At 37.9% G+C, this 18,634-nt stretch overlaps 1 long non-coding RNA gene across 1 annotated transcript; it reads right to left on the bottom strand.

The window, feature by feature from the left end:
* Window positions 1-208: 208 nt before the first annotated feature.
* On the bottom strand, window positions 209-9,602 carry LOC113954477. The gene is made up of 3 exons (XR_003530228.1): window positions 9,445-9,602; window positions 8,072-8,143; window positions 209-294 (listed from the first exon to the last, which is right to left on the bottom strand). It is a non-coding gene; the product is annotated as an uncharacterized LOC113954477 (long non-coding RNA).
* Window positions 9,603-18,634: the final 9,032 nt, after the last annotated feature.

The raw sequence follows: 18,634 nt of genomic DNA on the forward strand, positions 1-18,634 counted from the left end.
TGATGTCCATGGATTGATTTTGGAGTCCCATGAATTGATTTTGGAGTCCCATGAAAGGTTTTGCTTATAAAAGCAAGAATGAATGAATTACTAAACTGGCCAACTGCTTAGTTACCTCAGGTATTGATGATCTGCATGTTTTCAGAACTAACAACATGACAGCGCTTACACCACAAAGCTGAATTTTCAGCCAGCCATGTGGACAGACATCTACTCTTGAGTTTCCACCATTGCCCTCAGTCAAGGCCAAAAAAGTGCATAAAGCCCCATATTGTTCAGAAAAGATGTTATTACCTGAAAGCAAACAGAAAATGCTAATATCAAAAATTTATATTCTTGATCATGTTTTGTCCTCATCACTGAATTAATTTGCTTCACTCCAGCATATGCTTGCTACATTTTCCTCCCCTCTGCAAAACCAAACCTGAAGTATTAACTGTTTAAAACTATTTTATAAGAATAACTCTTAAATCAAAGTGGAAGGTGAGATCCCTTATCTATTTGGGTAAAATACAACCTTTCCACTGCCCTGGGCCCCACCACACCTCTGTGCTGTCTATACAGCATTTTAATTCCTGTTCTCTGTCAGGGAAGAAACTGGTCATCCACAGAGAACACCAAAGAATTTCCCTCTGTCTGCTGCACAGCACTGAACACTGAAACAGCAAATTGCAGGAAAAGAACCATTATCAGCAAGTATTTTAACAAAGAATGATGGAGCTGGTATTTTTCACATGAGTAATTATTATACTTGTCCCACTGTCATCTGATTATGTTTGAAAAATGCCATTAGTCAATGGGACTTCTGGTGTGAATAAGGATAGCTCTCATGAAGTTGAAGAATTAATTCCCTGACAGTTAATTTTAATATAAAATAGGAGCATTTCAAATGGACTATTTACACAGTTTTAACCCGAATAAAATAGAAAATGTCACCTCAATGCTAATACAACATTCCTGTAAATTATACGCATTTTTAAAGCTAATGAAGTTGTCATTCTCTTATTAAAATTAGGCATAGCAGTTATTTCTTAGCTATCATCATGACTCTTAAAATATTTTGCAATTGAATTACTTTAATTCATTTGTATTACTTGTAGGCTGTATGAAAACTATTTTTTTAATCTTGCCTATTAAGACGAATGATGGCATTATGCTTTATTACACATGTTCAATCACATTCAAAAATTTGGCTACCTTAGTTTCCCACATCAATATGGATTCTTTCAATCCCAGCCTCAGTGAGTTCAGAAACTAAATTTCAGTGGATTTCACTGAAGCAGGTCTAAATAATGAATTCATGCTGCTAATGATAAGGGTCAGGAATTATATTTAACACTACATTTTTCAACAGTTTACTGGTATGTTTGAAACAAAATGATCACAAATACACTGCTTTTAATCTAAATTTAACTAGGTAAACGTAGGTCAGGCCTTAACTAGTATGAAGAGACATCTCTTCATTTGAGGACTTGATCTTTTCCCTTTATCTCAGTACATATTGTCTGCATTTATAACCAGGAGTTCACAAACACAATAACAATATGTGCTGCTGCTGGGCAGCATCACGAAAGCAGTAAAAAAGGAATCACCTGGTAAAACCTGGTAATTAAAATTACACATGTTCACACAATCACCCTCTTTCCTGCACATCCCCAGCGTTCTTCCTTGTTCCCTGTGTCCCCACACAGGCATCCCCAGAATGTTCCTATCCAAGAACCAGGTGAGACTTTTTCCTGGCAGAGAGGAGGTGGCTGAACATGCTACAGACAATGTTATGCTCTGTTATATCAAGACATCAGCTCGTATTCCCCTTTTATTTACAACAGGGTAAATCAGCAGTAACTGCACAGTCAAGTCCTACCAGTGTTGTTAGTTACAACAAAATTTCTCCCACTGGGATTTTACACACAAATTCCTTTTGCTGGAGACAAATTTGGGAAAATATTGCATTCCTCTCACAGGTAAGTGATGGATTAGACAGCCCCAAAGGATGTTCTGGCTCTGTCATGGTGCTGTTGTGCTGTTTGCTTTCAGATTTAGGCAGCTTCTTAGCAAAGACCTATGAGTGTCATTTACTGCTACCAACACAGACAGCTGGAAATGTCCCTTGAATAATGGGGAGCCTTCAGTCACTGGAAAGACTGAAGCAACAATTCAAGATTAATGTGCAACTAAGTGAGAAAAAGGCCTGCAATTAATCAGATGCTTCAGTAATTCCTAAACACTTCTTTGATTCTGCTTTCCTCAGGAATATGTAAATGAGACTTTAAAAATACACTTAATATTTTTTTTTTCTTTGTAATGAAGATAAAAATTGTGCTGCTAAAATGGGAGGCAGATTTGCAAGGAATTTAAAATGCAGCTTTAAGGTGTGGTGATATTCGCTGTCTGCTATGCCACCATCTATTTATTAACAGGGCAGCTGCCACTAACCAAAACTGAAGAAAGCTGAGTAAAAAATGTTTGTTGATTCCATCACTCATTTAATATTTTAATAAGAACTCAGTTAAATCACTGTTCAGTAACTGTGTCTATAACAGAGCTATATAGAGGCTTACAGGAATAATACCAGATCAGAAAAATCGTAGGAGTGCTTTGCAGGCTTCATTAAACATTGAAAAGGTACAAGCCAGTGTGCTGCAAAGACAACTTATTATTTCTCAAGAAGAAGCTGAAGAACTGGAAATTGTTTAGAAAACAGTAGAAAAACTTAACTGAAAATATTACCTTGCAAAATTAGGAAGTGAAACACGCTAAACTGACAGAAGTTATTCATTCACAGAGATGTCACGGGGAAAATGGAGTTGGTTTCCAACAACAGCAAAGGACGTAACAGAAATTCCCTGAGACAAAACCCCTTTGAGGATTTCAAATACAACCTGCCATGACATCTTGCAACCCCTGTGGCTTTCTATGAAGCCCCTGGAACAGCAACAAAGCCCCAGAATCTAAAATACTCTTAAGGAGAGATGCTTGCCTGAAACTCCCCATAAAAATCCCCACCCCTCTGTGTGGTGTGAAATATTTTGATTCTCTAAGAGGACATGTAAAATGTAAAAAGTTTCTGTAGATAAACAAGTGAAACAACTTCATGGGTTAGGGAAAAAAGAGGCAATCATTTCTGCTATGATATATAGTTTTAGAGTGACAAAGACAATTATTTTTTACAGAGTTTTCCTCTGTAGCTTCAGAATTGGAACAAAAGGAATTTTCCACTGGGGTATGTGGATGCTCTTTCTTCTTGTCATATCATTATCTCAAGCTTATTTCCTCATTCAGGTGTTTCTTTTCCATTAGAGACTCTTGGAAAATGGAATTAAGATGAGAAAATACATATTATGAAATCAATTGTAGTCTTAATGGGCTTTCTCAATGGCAGGCCAGTATACAGCATTGTTTTATTTAGCTTGTTTGTTATTCTGCTAACTTATTTGAACCCATAAAATATTACAACACATAAAACATAAAAAATTACACATAAAAAAAACATGGAAAAATTACAGATGGATTGATCCACACAATAAGACTGCAGGGTTCTTGATTTCCCCATTTACCTGTGTTAAGCTCACGCACCACAGAGAAAGGGATTCCTGCTGACATATTTGCCACACACAGTCCTGTACATTAAAAATAGAAACCAGCATCTCTTCCCACACACAGGTACCCCATGTTGTGTAGGACATAACATAGTGCAACGTCAAGGAAACCCCACATGTTTGTGACAAGAACCTTTCCTCAGTAAGATCAAAACTGTAACACTCAAAATTTCCCTGTATCTGAATGATTTCAATGCTTTTTTTTTTTCTCATTTAAAGGAAAAGAAGCTTCCCAGCTGTCACAACACGACACTTTCTAAATGACAGGTTCCAAGTTTTGGCCTGAGATTACTTTTTTGCTTAGAGAGTTAAATCAATAATAGTATTTTTAGACCAGCATTTTTCAGAAAGGTCAGCATCAAAATGAGATTTCACAGTTGATGTAACTCCTAAAACTTTTTCACTTATTAGCTTGCAGACACCTCCAAGATTTTGGCACCTTGAGCCAGGAATTAAAAAAACCTCCACTCTGGGTATGTATAGGCTTTTACATAACTGTGGGCAACGAAGCAAACAGAAGCACTTGGCTATTCACAAATATTCAGCTGTGACAGAAATGTTGGAGCTGATAGGAGTGGAGAATGAATGTGGATGTCTGGAGTGTGGAAGCATCAACAGGCAGGGCAAAAGAAGGATGTGATTTATGGCATATGTTGGTGACTCCTACAGTAGCAGGTTATCAAATTTCCCGCATATCTATATGCAGCTTCTCTCTGGAGCCACTCCAGGAAGAATCCCTAAGAAAGAAAAGCTTGGTTCTCTCTCTCTCTGCCAACAGGCACTCAGTATCAAATCCTCCCACAATTCCTTAGTGGTACAACCCGGGGCATGCAGCACAGAACAGACATATTTTGACTCTGTTTTCCTTTTTTTGTTTTGTTGCCACATGATCTGAAGATGCATTAACAGTTTATTATTTACTTAGATTTTCAGAGATGCAGTCACAGAGAAGATTATTCCCAAAGAATTTGTAGATGGATGTAAATGGGTTGAGATGGTGAAAAAGATGGTGAGAAAGGAAGTGACACATTTTGCTTGTTCCCTTAACAAAACCAGCAGATCTCCTAGTGAGTATAACCCCTGTTTTTCCACAGACAACCCCTGTTTTTCCACAGACTTCTGGTGTGATTTTTGCTGCTAGTCCATTTAGGATGAAATCCAGAGTAAGTGTTGCATACATAAACTGATTCGTGGCTGAGATTTAAATATCCAGGACCAAAATTTCAGTACCCAGTTAGCTCAGTTCCTATGAGTGCCCCAAGCAAACAGTGATCCGGAGGAACTTACCTACACATCCAAGGGGATCTCACACATGCTCCACCTTTTCTGAGCCCAGTGCAATCCCCTGGTGTACACATCTCATTGATTTTTCTCTGACAGGACACAAATGATTTTAATGGACTCAAATAAATTCCTGCCCTACTATATTAGACTGTCCTACACAATTACTCTGAATAACCTTTCTTTTACATGCACCAGGTAATTTATGAAAAGTCCTCCTGTATATCCTTCAAGGTATTCAGGGGCTGCTCAGAGGGGCTTCACTTCTTAAATTATGGGAATATAAATCGCTTTTTTCTGTCTTCTCAGAAGATCCTTCTCACTACATTAAATCAGACATAAATCTACAATGCTGACTCATCTCTATGGCTTGTATTAATTCAAATTTTATATATATGCATGAGTGATCATAGATCTTAATGAAATCTTTAGCAGTAAATACCATCCATGTCACAATCTCACTAAAAACAACAACAACAAAAGATGTAATCAGAACTGGGTTTATACCTATGATTGGGAGAAAAACATCAGTTCACCAGGTTAATACCCATTTCCTCAGGAACCTTTAACTAGTTTTGTAATTCCTGTTCTCTGCTTTGTGGGGTCATTGTTGCAGAGAGCACTGTAGAATGTTCACAAACGAGTTAACCTATGCTAGGCCCTGGAAATACTGACCAACCTAATTACACACACAGTGCTTTGCCTCCTTAATGACTTACATCAAACCTCACCTTCTAAGTCAGCACTGCCTTTGGGAAGACTCCAAAATGATACTAAATCAGCTAATGATATCCCAAGCCTCAAAATAAAGAAGAAATTGAGACAATATTGGTGAAGGTAGGTTTTCATTAAAATTTTTTCATAATAAATTCTTTGTCAAATTTGAGCTTTACACAATTCATAGGTTTGGTCTTCTATAAATTGAACCCTTAACACTTGTTTTTAAAATATGCCTGTACTATTTTTTTTCCATGCTTTGACATCTTCTAAGAAATCATAAACAGACCATCATTCAGCAAAATAATTGATAACAAATCTGACCTGTCTGAAAACCTAGGGACAGGTTGCCATGGCCAGCTCTACAAGCTTGCAAAAAAAGAGGCAGAAGCAAGAGTCATAAAAGGAGGAGCTTTTCCTATCACAGAAAAACCACAACAGGAGGGGTAGCACCCTGCAACCTAGTGAAGAAATACCTGAGTTTATCACCCCTATTTCAAAGGTCTGTTTTGATTTCCATGTCATGTACAGATTTTAAGGAAGGATGTATTTAGCTGCTGCCCTTACAACAGGAGGAGTTAAAGCACCAGCTCCACACAAAGACAGATTCTCGGAGTTTTGGAAGAGTTTGGGGCCTGAGCAGCTGGAAGTGTTACCTTTCCCTGTGGCCAGATTTCCATGTAGGAAATTGTCAGAGAACATAATTCACTTTAGAAGAGCTGTTGTTTGGAGAGTCTCCCTTGGAGGTGTGCTCAGCAAAGCAGAAGCTCTGGGTTTAAATAAGCTACCGGGTCTCTGTGAGCACTCAGCCTCCAGCCTTTACAACCCATCCGTCCCTTCCAGAAGTGAGGACAATTTTAGGAAGTTTGTGTGACAAAAGCCTGCAAGGGGACTCCTGCCTTCTTTCATTTCTCTGTGCCTTCTTCCAGCCCTGCTAGGTTTTCCCTATCTGATCTAGTAGGGGGGAAAAGAGGGTAATATGTGCCCTGGGTATTTTTTTCAGTTTCTTTGTTATGTTATTCAATAATACAATATTTCTGAACAGAGAAAATCAAGAGCAGACTATGCAGGCTTCATATCGTCCTCTTTTCATTTGTAAATAGCCCCAAAGACACCAAGCTGGCAGCCAGTTCTCTGTTCTGCTCTCATGCAGAGTCACCTTGTTTGAGCTATCAGAGTCTGAGCGGGTCAGTGAAGAATTCACTTGGAAAGGGATTCAAGGTATGCACAAGGCAGAAGAAGACATTGTGGAGCAATTTTGTGTCTTGCTTTATTTAACTGTCCACAGGCATCCAAAAACTGGTACAGCACTGTGATTCTCAGAGAAGTCTCTTCAGCATTTATTGCCCTTTAAACCAATTCTTTTTAGTTTCTTTCCCTTGAAGCTCAACTTGAAAGAAATGGCTTTTCTCCCCCTCCCACCCCGAGAATTTAGTTCTCAGCCACTGAGAGTGGCAGCTGATCCCAAAACCTGCCTCCTGCTAGGTGAGAAAAGGCCAATCTGATACCCAATTTACCTGGTCAGGCTTCCTAATGTGAAGAGGATCTTGTTGGAGTAGACAGGAAAGAGCATCTGAACCATTTTCCATGGTACAGAACTTTAGGCTGGGAAGGATGAACTGACCCAAGTGTAACTCAAGACCAGCCTTACTTCTTTCCCACTTAGACATTATATAGGTTACAAGCCTCCATATTTTTGTCATGCAATAATTAAACAAATATGTTGTAGAATATTTTTGAGTTATGAAATGTCCTTAGGAAAGCCAAATTTTCATCACTGAATATTAACTAATTTTCCATAAAACTTCATTTGTTTGCTGTCCAATTCTGCACAGCATGAGCAGTTTTTAGCAACCTATTGAAACCACTTCACTACTTTCTTGCCTTTCATTTTCTCCAGAAATCGAATACAGCAGCATATCTTTAATGTTTATTATGGAAGAAATGTAACTTATTCAGACACAAAAATATTTTGAGCCCTGTTCTTATATGTGTAATGGTATAATAGATAATCCAAATGTGATGCCAGAAAACAGAGAAATACATCTTTCATTGCAAGAAACTTGTACTCTTCAGATGCAGCTTTGATTTAATATCTGTTTTGGCACTGTGGGTTACTGAGCTGGATTTTCATACCAGTAGCTGAATGCTTGAACTCCTGGCACTTTCTGTGTTCAACAGCACACAGAGGGACACACTGGATTGTGTTTCTTACTTTAGGGAGATGCAGAGAGGTTCAGTGAGTGTGGGAACACTGCACAGCAGCAACGCGGTTCCAAAAGGGACCCTAATGTACCTGGACAGAGTTATCAATTTAAGACAAGAAAGACATCTGGGCAGGCCCCAAAACAGGCTTTCAGAACCTGTGAAACTTTTATTCCAAAGTCTCTGTAGTAGCAAAGAGCTTTCTAGAGGTCCAGGATTAAACACTGCTTAGTATTTTGGCAGGTCTCACTACAGTATTTTCCAATTACCTTTTTCTCGTGGATCTTGCCTGAATTCTTGCATCCTTTAGTCTTGTAGCACCTCCTGCTCAGGTTCTCCATCTGTAAAATGAAGGGCACTGTCAGCTGATGGTACTCTTACTGCCTTTAAAAGCTCTGTGCATGAGTTACACGTGCATGCCAAGTAAGAGTGGGTCAGATCCAAACCTTGCTCCCCTGTGAACCCAGACAATACCCACCAGTTTGCTGAATGGGAGCAAAATTCTGTTTAGCTGAGGAGATTAAATCAGAATATTTGTTTGATTACTATAGCAAACAGTACTTTATACTGCAAACAAAACAAGAGTGTGGAAAGCCAGTTTAAATTTCTTCTTATTTTCTTTTCATTCTTTAAGTAGCTTAACATAACTGTATAAATTGATACTTCTTTGACTGATCTTTAAGACCGAGAAGAGGAAGGTGCCCATTTATAACGTAAATGTGGGGGGAAATAAAGCTTTCAGAAATTAGGATCTCTTCACATATCCTGACTTGTTTGTACAGGTGCTAAAGTCAGGTCTTTATAGACTAAGGATATTGTAAACATAAGGTAAACTTTTGAGAAGATACAAAAATTCAAACATGTATGTCAGAAAGAATTAATCATGTATTCCTTTCAGAATGGAATTCCTCAGCCTCTTGTGTTCAAATGCAATCTGCCAATATACATATGGGACAGGGAGATAATGGATGAAACCTGAAGCAATCATTGAAAAACCTCACTGAAATCAGAATAGTTTAATATTGGAGGAGCACGAACCTAATTTGATATTACTTTCTTAATAACCTTGACTAAATAGTACAGATTAATTTAGACATCTTCAAATATTTGTTTGTAGTATGAACAGCAGACCACGCACTTTGGAGAGGCTGAATTAGTGCAAGATATTTTTGATTAAACCCCCAATTTTTAGTGTAGCTTTTCCCATGGCTGCAAAGCAAATGTTTTAAAGAAGGTAATGCAAGTAAGGCTGAGAAGATACATTCTGGCAATGGGAACTTTGTAAATAGTGCTGGTAGGTACCACTGTGCACACATTTCTGAGTTAGGTACAATCAGTACATTGCCAAATACTGTATCACATGATGTGAAGGAGCCCCATGGCCCTCTGTGATGGATGCATGTACATAGAGAAATGGAACTAAGAGCCAACAACCCCAGAACAGCATTCCTTCACCATTAAAGGACAATTCTACTCTGCATTCAATGCCTTTTTTATTTAACTGAGCTCCTACCGGTGTAAATTCGAAGACATGGTTGATTCCCCTAGTAACTGAAATAAATGGTTATTCATTTTTAGTCCTGCTAGTGCTTCAAAGTTAATAGAGTCCTAGAAAAGTGAGCTGGGTTCAATTTTGGCTTACCAGCATTGGCATCAACTCAGCTCTCACTGCAAAATCTTCATGACTGATGAGGCATAAACCAGAAAAAGCAGAGCTTTGGCTTTCAGACTGCAGACAAAGCTTCCAAGGGTTTGCTGACATCTTCTCCTCTCTTTCATTTCTGACAATTAAAAATATTTAAAACACAGTCACTGTAAGCAATTTACATGCAAGCACATCCCATTTTTGTTACATATAAAGGTAGAATCACAGTTTGAGATGAAGCACTGAAACAAAAAAATAGTAAACAATAAAGTCACTTCTCAGAGTCTATGTGTTTTAGGGATGTATTTTAGGGAGTGCTGCCCACCCCCTGATTACTGATGGCATTTCTGACATGGCACGAACTACCAGAGCCTTGTTCCATAAATCTGCTCTCTCTCTCTGCTGTGTCTGACAGCACTTTTAGGATTTAACTGACCTAAAAATGGCTCCATTCCCTACCTCCTGCATGTTACTGGAAATGCAAAAAAGGCTCCACTAAAAACAGCACTCATGGAGAAATCAGGATTAAAGAGCAGCTAGCACTTACCCCATGTAAAACTGAGCAATGCCAAGCTGACTGCAATGACAGAGCTCAACATCAGCCTAATAGATCCTTTCTGCTGTTTGAAGTGAAACATTTAAACATTTTAAAACAATTTAATGTCAAGTTGTTTAAAATGCATGTACTTTAATTCAAGCTACAGTAGTGGCTTGATAAATCCCCTCTTTCTGACTGGCACATAGCAAATGTCCCAAACCTCCTCGTGGTCAGTCCTGTAAATTTAACAGGATTTTACTCCATGTATCCTGCAACATTTTTGTGTTGGAAAACCTGAACTTATAAAGTCAGCATCCCTAACATTTTTGTTGTACCCTGCATTCAGACCATGACATGTGGCATGTTCGAAGGCCTAAAATTTGCAGCTTTAAAATTTCTCTGAATGGAATAACTAGATCCCATCTCATATGCCTGCTACAATGTTTTGCACATAAATTACTTCTAAACCACTGTGAAATTCAAGCAAGAATTTGACAGGGAAAAATAAGTATTAACTCCTATGAGTAATTTAGGCATGCCAAAACTATATATTGCTGCCTTACTTTTTTCTTTTTATGTTTCGTGACACTAGAATGGATTATATCTCCACTATTTTCTACTTTAGTTATGATTTCTGTCATTCAAATGAAGACAGAGCAAGAAAGAATGAAAATAAATTATTATTGTTCAATGTAATCTATTTGCGTTATAGTCTTAAAAAGGTAATTAGTAGAAAGAATTTATTTTAAGAGTTCAATTCTAATAAAGAGAATTGAAACCTTAATGGAAAAATCATATAAAATTAACTAATGTATATGTATTTCTGGTACAATTATTTAATTCTCCATGTTGCAACATCTGAGAACAACTAAAATATTATGACCTTGAAGTTCTAAATATAATGTCTAGGATTTCTACCTTTCTTCTCAATTGTTACAGTAAAGTATCACTGAAATTCTTTTACCTGGTGCCATTTTTCCAGTCTAGTTGTAACCCTTGTCTCAGAAATGAAGAATTTGAAACCTTTTACAGATCATTTCTAACATTCTGCATTTGGTTCTGTTGCTAATTCTGTCTCCACATTCATCTACAGGCACAGTCTCATAAATACATATGTAAAGGTTCACTGAGCCAACAAAATGAAATATGGAATATTAACAAGATGAAACTTCTTTTTCCTTGTTGAATGGCATGTTACTACATATCACCAGCAGACATACCAATTCTTATAAATCATACTCTGCCATGCACAAGAAAGGAGAATGAATCAGTAGAAAAGTAAAAAAAAATCATTGGTGTGCTTTTAAAGTAATGTTAAAGTCATTCTTAGATACCTGCAAGTGCAATTAGACCTGGATATATACGTGTATTTCACCAGTCATGTAAGAGATTATATCAATGTACTGGATTTTAATAATAGAATGATGTACTCCAGGCAACTCTGCATCCCAAAATGGCACAGGCTCTGAAGTCCACGACTTCTAGAGATATTTGTGATCTCTGCCTATTGCTATATATACCGCAGGTTTTAGGTCTGAGCCTCACAACGAAGAGTTACCCAGCAGCACCAAGATAACCCTGAAGGACTTTCCCAGGGACTTTGGGAAGGCCTGCCAAAATCTCAGCCATGGTGCCAGGTAGTTATAACAGAATCAGGTCCTGGGTTCTTATAGCATCTGGGGAGCCTTGCATCTGAAAAAAACCCCAGAAGTCAGCATCATCGTTTTCTTGTCATATTTGAGAAATTTAGATCCTTGAGGAAAATCAGTACCAGTATTGATAAATTAATGACTTGTCTACCCTATGTAGTGCAGAGAACCCAGACACTGTTTCCCTTCTGGTATACACCCAGCTGGTATACCACAGAGCAGAAAGAATACATCATATTTCTCATCAGACCAAAAGGCACTTATTATCTTAGGCACAGGTATGTACTGCTGTGAAAATACCATTTCCAGCTCCAGAAGGAATGTGGATGCTGATGGATCAAAACTCTGATCCTCGTTTCATCATATGGTCCAGCCTTACTCGTAATTCCATCATAAACCCATCACTCCATGAATTCTGCTGTATGGACAAAGGTCAGCGAGCTCCCTGTGTTGGTCCCATAGCCTTTTAAGATTTCCTGAAGTGATTCTTCCTTCAAGTATTATGAAGTTTCAGGAGAAAACTCACAGTCTTTTAGTTTGCCAACAAATTTGCATTAGCACTATGTCCTCCAGCTAGACCCCTCCTTGCAAAGAGGTCTCCTGCAAGACAGAGGTGTCACCTTTTATGTTATGCTACATAAGGTCTAAGCCTCTCATAGAATTAATAACAGACCGCAGTGAAGTACCACAACCAAGTTCCCATCCCTTTTTCCCTCCGACAAGCATTAACAAGGTGTTAAAGCAAACACAAGCAGTGAAACACTGGGAAATGCAAAATGTGGGCAGCCTGTGCAGTTCTAAAAACAAATGTAAACGCCCGGGGACAAATTCTCTTCGAGGGCTTGTGCTCAGCTTCTCTCACGGGGCGGTCAATGCTCAGATAAATGGGCAGGCAGCGCTCAGTTTGCTTCCCTTTGTTTAATGTGTGGCCTCGGGCTCCCTTTGCTAAGCACTATTCCGCTCTGAATACCCATCCCAAACGGCAGCGTGATTCATGTCCATTTAGCCGGTTAAACAAACAAGGAGTTGCATATTGACATCTGGGGAAAAAACCCTCACAAGTGTCCCTCATAATTTTAGCTCATGAGTTTTAAAATGGGAAGCTTCACTGAAAAATGAATTGCTTCAAAAATTTTTTTCCTATTTTAGGATAATGAAGTTACCTGTCTTTTGTGTGCAAGAGGGACGTTTTTAACCTTGTTTATTTTTTGTTTCATTGGGAACTCTACTACAAGGGTTCTATGCATTCCCATAATATTTGCCAACACACATGTGAGTCCTAAACCCCACACAATTCTGCTATTCCAAAACTTCAGGGACTCATTTTAGTGCTTTCACACCATCCTTCTTTACAGAGGTGCAAAGCACAAAGCATGTAAAAATTGATGTATCACAAACTGGATCTACTAGATGTTTGCAAATGTTTCAACATTTTTACTTTTCTACTCAAAATGCTCCTGGGTTTATGTCCAATATGAGATGTTGCTTCAGTGCTACCAATGAGTCAGAGAAGCATTTGCAGTATCTCTGCTGTATTATGAACTCTTATATGTTTGCAGGTCCATCCATCCAGTCACCTACAAACCTGATGTAACTAATGTATGTCATTTTTCATTCTATCAGACATTCAATACTTACTTCAAAGCTATTTTACAAAAATATTTTCTACTTTTACTTCCTCTAGACTGATAACTGCAGAAGGTAAACAATATGAGTTTAACTTCTTTTTTTCTAACAGAAATAACATATAGTGCTGGACTACAGCTTCTAAAAAAATTGGTTTACTGATATCTGAGATTCATGTTATGCTAGTTTTCTTAGCAAAAATAGAAGAGAGGCTGAGACATTTGCTTTTCTTTTTCCATTTCTATATATTATCTTTGCAGTTTAAACAAGAGCGTAGTGTTTCAAAAGCACAGTAGCTATGGTACATGGTATTGCATCTAGACTCTCTCCATGTTTTAGTGCCATCTACGTGACTGAATTTGGATCTAGTTTGGGAAAAAGACAGAATATTTCCAACACTAACAGTTTTAAACTTGGCTATTTTTCTCTTCTTTTGTTCATAAAAATAATATAGATTTATGAGAAGAAAAAGCTGTTCTGATTTTGATTTGTTTGTAATCAACAAGATGATCTATAGAGATTTGGACTTTCAGATATTTGGATTGAATTTCAGTTGTGTTTCAGCACAACAATTATTATCACGAAAATAATTCTACCTTCAGCTGAAGTCTATCAGACCAGACAATTTAAAACATTTTTAAGAGCTGGGCTATTTTAACTGCTTTGCAAAATGCCAATCTACCAGATGGAGAAAGAAAACCCTAGCAAGAAAATAATGGGACTATTATGTAACTTTAAGCTATGGAAGTTTCTCCATAGATAAAAACATCTGTTGTGTCTATATGTGTGTGCATATGTTTCACAGAAAAAAATGGCACGTCTGTGTTCACATGTGTATGTCTGTGTGTAGTACAACAGTTGAAGGTTTTCCATTTGAGAGAATTATTTTAGCAAAACTGGCTTTTTTCACGTTCATATAGGTTTTGTTGACATTCCCACGGAAAAAAATATGAAAGAGTGAAAGAAGCAGTTCTGCTATCACGTGAATTAATGAACTCTACTTGCTTATAAGTTTAGTCTGCTGGTTGCTTATGTCAGTTCCAGAGAAGGTCTAGCTAACATCTTGCCATCTATTAAAGTGTTGAAAGGGATCTCTCTCAACCAAGAGGGAAAGAACAGCCAGTGGTTCAACACTGGGGTCACACACACAGACAGATTCACTCCTTCCTTTCCTCCATCTCCTCAGCCTCTTCCCACGTGATGGCACAAGCCTAGTTTCCCTAAGAAACCACTCTAAAAAGCCTCTCAAAACATAAATATCAAGACTTATCCTTCCCCTGTGAGAAGGGTAGAGCTGTACAGCTTAATGAACTGCTGGGAGGCAGCTGGGTGGTGTTATTTTCTGTTTCACAGAAGAAAGAATAAATATCACAAGCACTTTTTTTTTCTCCCCACCAGCAACTCTGGAGTGAGAAAACGCGTGAAAAGGAGTTCATTTAATGGTGAGAGACATCATTGTGATAAAGGGGAAATAAAGCTTTAGAGTTGCAATGCAAGGAGGAACATTTTCCCTTCTCCTTAAGGACTGTGCTGGAATCCAAACAGTGCCAGGTCAGGGGCATGTGCAGAGCCCCTGGCACACCCTCACCTCTAGTCTTACACCAGGCAATGCCCACAGCCAGATTTTGGTGCTCCTGATGTGCATCAGGCATTAGCAGAGCCCAGGGATTGCTCCCCTCAGGCAGTCTGGATGCAGCCTCCTGTTCATGAGGTTAAGAGAGTTCAGCTCCATGAACTTGTGTGATATCCTGCCTTTTGGCTTCTGGGTGCCAAACAGCCTGAATTCATTTTTTTGGGGTTTTTTTTTTTTTGGAAATACAGATGTAGGCTGCAAATTCAGCTCCTAAGGCTGCAGAGGTGCCAGAGCATATTGTTAGAAAAGCCTCTTCTACTACAGGTCAAGTAAAGCAATTTGTGCTGTACTGACTTTGTTTTCAGAATGTTATTTTAAGCAAGAGATGGATTACTGAGATTTCAGGCTCTCCTGACACAGAGAAAAAAAGACCCAAACTTGCATCAATCAGGCACATGTATTGAATCTCCTGCTTCTCTGAAACATCAATCTTATGTAGCACCTTAAATCTCAGCCTTAGCCAAAATTTCAGATGTTAGTGTCCCTTCATCAGGGTTCTTTCTATTTGTTTATCAGGAAATATGCTTAATTTCATATGCTTTTAAAGTCAAAATCAGATTATTTCATGGTTTTTTAGTACCTGCATTTAAGATTTTTAATTTTTGGAGTAGCACAGGTATGTCAGTTCCCCCCAGACTGTTACAGAGTTTATTTCAATGGAGTTGGCATCTATTATGGGTAGGATTGCAGATTAGTTAGTGGGTCTTAATTCCAAATTACTTCCCCCTGACTCGCAGATGATACAGTGTGGATGGTATTAATCAACTCCTGACCATCCCAGTCCTGGATAAAGCAGGTGATTGAAAAAAACCACACAGGCAATGCAAGAAACTAGACATGATTCTGGTACAAACTGCATCTCAACAGAGAAGACTGAGCCAAAAGTCAGATTCTACAAAGTAGGTACCTAGATAGGACTTCAGAACTTGATTACAGTCCAGAGATTTTACATAGACTAGATCATGAAATTAATGATCATCAGAGAGGAATGGATAGAAGCACAGATTGTAAACATCATTTATTTTATTGGTGGTTGGTGTTGGGGGGGGTTGTTGTTTGGCCTTTTTGGTTTTTTTGGTTGCTTTTTTCAATGTATTCAAGAGCTCACAGATGCTAACATGGAGCAAACAAGAGCACTATGGAAACCCTGCTACAGAGCCTTTGTCAGTGTGACTCAGTACAAACTCAGGCCTCAATATCAGATGCAAAGAGCCCTACAGGGTGAATAATATTAAAATTAGCTCCCTGAATTTCAATTTTGAGCTGCAAAATACAGCAATTTAATATCACTGGACACCACTGAGAGTATTTTGCCTCTTATTTCTGAAAATCAGAGGAAGGCATGAGAAAGAGATACATAGATCCTGATCTAATCCCTGCTGTTCAAATAGGCACAGGTAATTAGTTGTATATGTCTGCAATCACTCTTAAACAATTTATGGAAAGGTTCTCTGTGGGACATTACACAACATTTCTCCTGACCAGTATTATTAGGATTATATAGCTATTAAAAATACATTTTACACAAAGCTTTGTATGTGTGCTCTCTGGGGAAATTTCAAGAAAATGTCTGGCCACAGTTAACTCAGATAAAGCCAATTAAGGAAAGCTTAAGATGAACTTCTCTCTCACATTAAAAACCAAACATAAAATTGTCCAACCCAAACTCCCAGATTTAAGTTCCTAATTTCTAAACACTGTGGTCAGTAATTAAAAAGACTGGGTTCCAAAGGGAGGCTGTAGGGCTATGAGACTTAATAATGTCTTGCCCCTGTGATTGCTGCAAATGTTTCAAATGAGACCATTCAAGATGTATATGTGAGGTTCTGGGCTCAGTTCCGAGTGGGGACAGTATCTAAGGAAACTTAGCACTAATGCAGAATAAAAGTCATAAGCAAAATTAAAACGCGAGAATTAAATTAATTTTAAGGACTGGTATTCGTAATGTTTTGCCATTAGCATCCAAATCCTGAAAACAAGAAATAGTAGAGATTGGTTTGCAGAATCTAAAAATAGAGTACCATTGTATTGCCACAGGAGGCTGAAAAAGTATAAATTAGCGCTGAAAGAAGAAAAACAATTTAAGGAATATTTTTGCTTGATGTGATTTAGCAGGAACATTACAGAGGCTCAGATTAGGTGTCAGGAACTTAGTGGAAATGCACTTCTTGAATCTACACTCAAATACACCCTCTTGACTTTACCAACCAATTTTTCAGATTTAAGAGACTTAGATACATACTCCAATTTCCTGGTCATTTCTAAATAGAGTTGCTAAGAATTTGTATCCATATATACTCTGATTTTGCAACAATACACAACAGCAAATGTAGCAAATGACCCTTCTGGCATCAGGAGGCCTCTATGGTTTCAACCAGAATCACATGAGTTTAAACATCCTCCTTTACAAACAGAAGTATTTAAAGATATGGGAGAATCCTCTTAATTAAGAGCTCTAAAATTAAGTATCAAACAACACATCCAAGTCTGAGACTTAGGAAATTAAGCCTGGATTTCTATTTACATCAGTTCTTTCTTTATCTTCTGCTTCTCTTGTCCTTGTCCTGCACTCAACACCATTTTCTCCTGCTAAATGCTGCGTGTTGAAGTGTGCAGAAAGGCAAAATTTGTTCCAGCGTAATTCAATAAAAAAGCTGTTCCCGTGCATTAAGCAACCAATATTAACCCTCTTTTAATTCTTTTAATGTACTGTTCTTTGATTAAGGATTTTTTTTATTGTGCTATAACATTAAATCCTCTCCATCTGTTCAGAAGAGCGTGCCATTCTTCAGTGGCATCAATAAACTGGGAAGGATTTGCTCTGGAGCCGTCTTTTTGGGGTTTGCTACTATTACCTAATGCTTTCAGCACAACTGTATATGGCAATTGGCAACAGATAAAGGAACGGCACTGACTGAACCCTACGGATAATGTCTGAACATGCTGGAATGAGACAGATAGTCTGGGCTGTTTCCCAGAAAAATCCTTCCATTAGTGATGTGATAATTTCCATGATTATAAGGAATTCACTTTGTTAAGGCAGTAAAAGCACACCCCCAAAGTTTTATTTATTGTCCCCTCTAATTTTGTTATTTCAGTTTAACACATTTATGGTCCCAGTGTAATAGTGTTTTGAATTCATGCCCAGCTTACATTATAAAAATTCATTTAGCAAGAGGGTTTTCTTTTAGTATCTAGTGTCTTCTAAAAGGACAAATAAAGCTCTGGCATTTTACTTCTCTAATCACATTACTAAATTATATAAAGAAAACTCGAGAGATTAATGTGATCTGGTTAAAAGAGACTATAGATATGATTGTCCTGACTGCCTAGTACCTTCTTGAAAAGTCCAGATAATGAAGGACAATAATGACAGCTCTCTGTAAGTCTAATTCAATATCTGAGAACTTCACAAGAAAAAGTAATAAAAAAGAATGTACCCTTAAGAAGAAACAAGAAAAAACATTATTTTCATAGTAGTTGAGATGTGAATTTCAAAGATAAAAGCCTGCTTCATACAGAAACATTGGCATGTTATCCTAGCCATTCCTTCAGAGTCAAAGCAGTTTAGTCTTTAAATGTAATTAATATATTCATAACACTTACATAAAATGTATGTCCATGGATTACAGGATCCAACAATTTTAAGCCTCAAACTCTTTCTTCAAAATGACCAATTTCTATGCCTCATCTTCCCTTAAGTGTGGAACTGAAGCTGATGCTCTGCTGGTGTCTCAGGGA

The sequence above is a fragment of the Corapipo altera genome, unplaced genomic scaffold (assembly GCF_003945725.1).
Source record: "Corapipo altera isolate COAL_440 unplaced genomic scaffold, ASM394572v1 255, whole genome shotgun sequence".
Classification (NCBI taxonomy): domain Eukaryota; kingdom Metazoa; phylum Chordata; class Aves; order Passeriformes; family Pipridae; genus Corapipo; species Corapipo altera.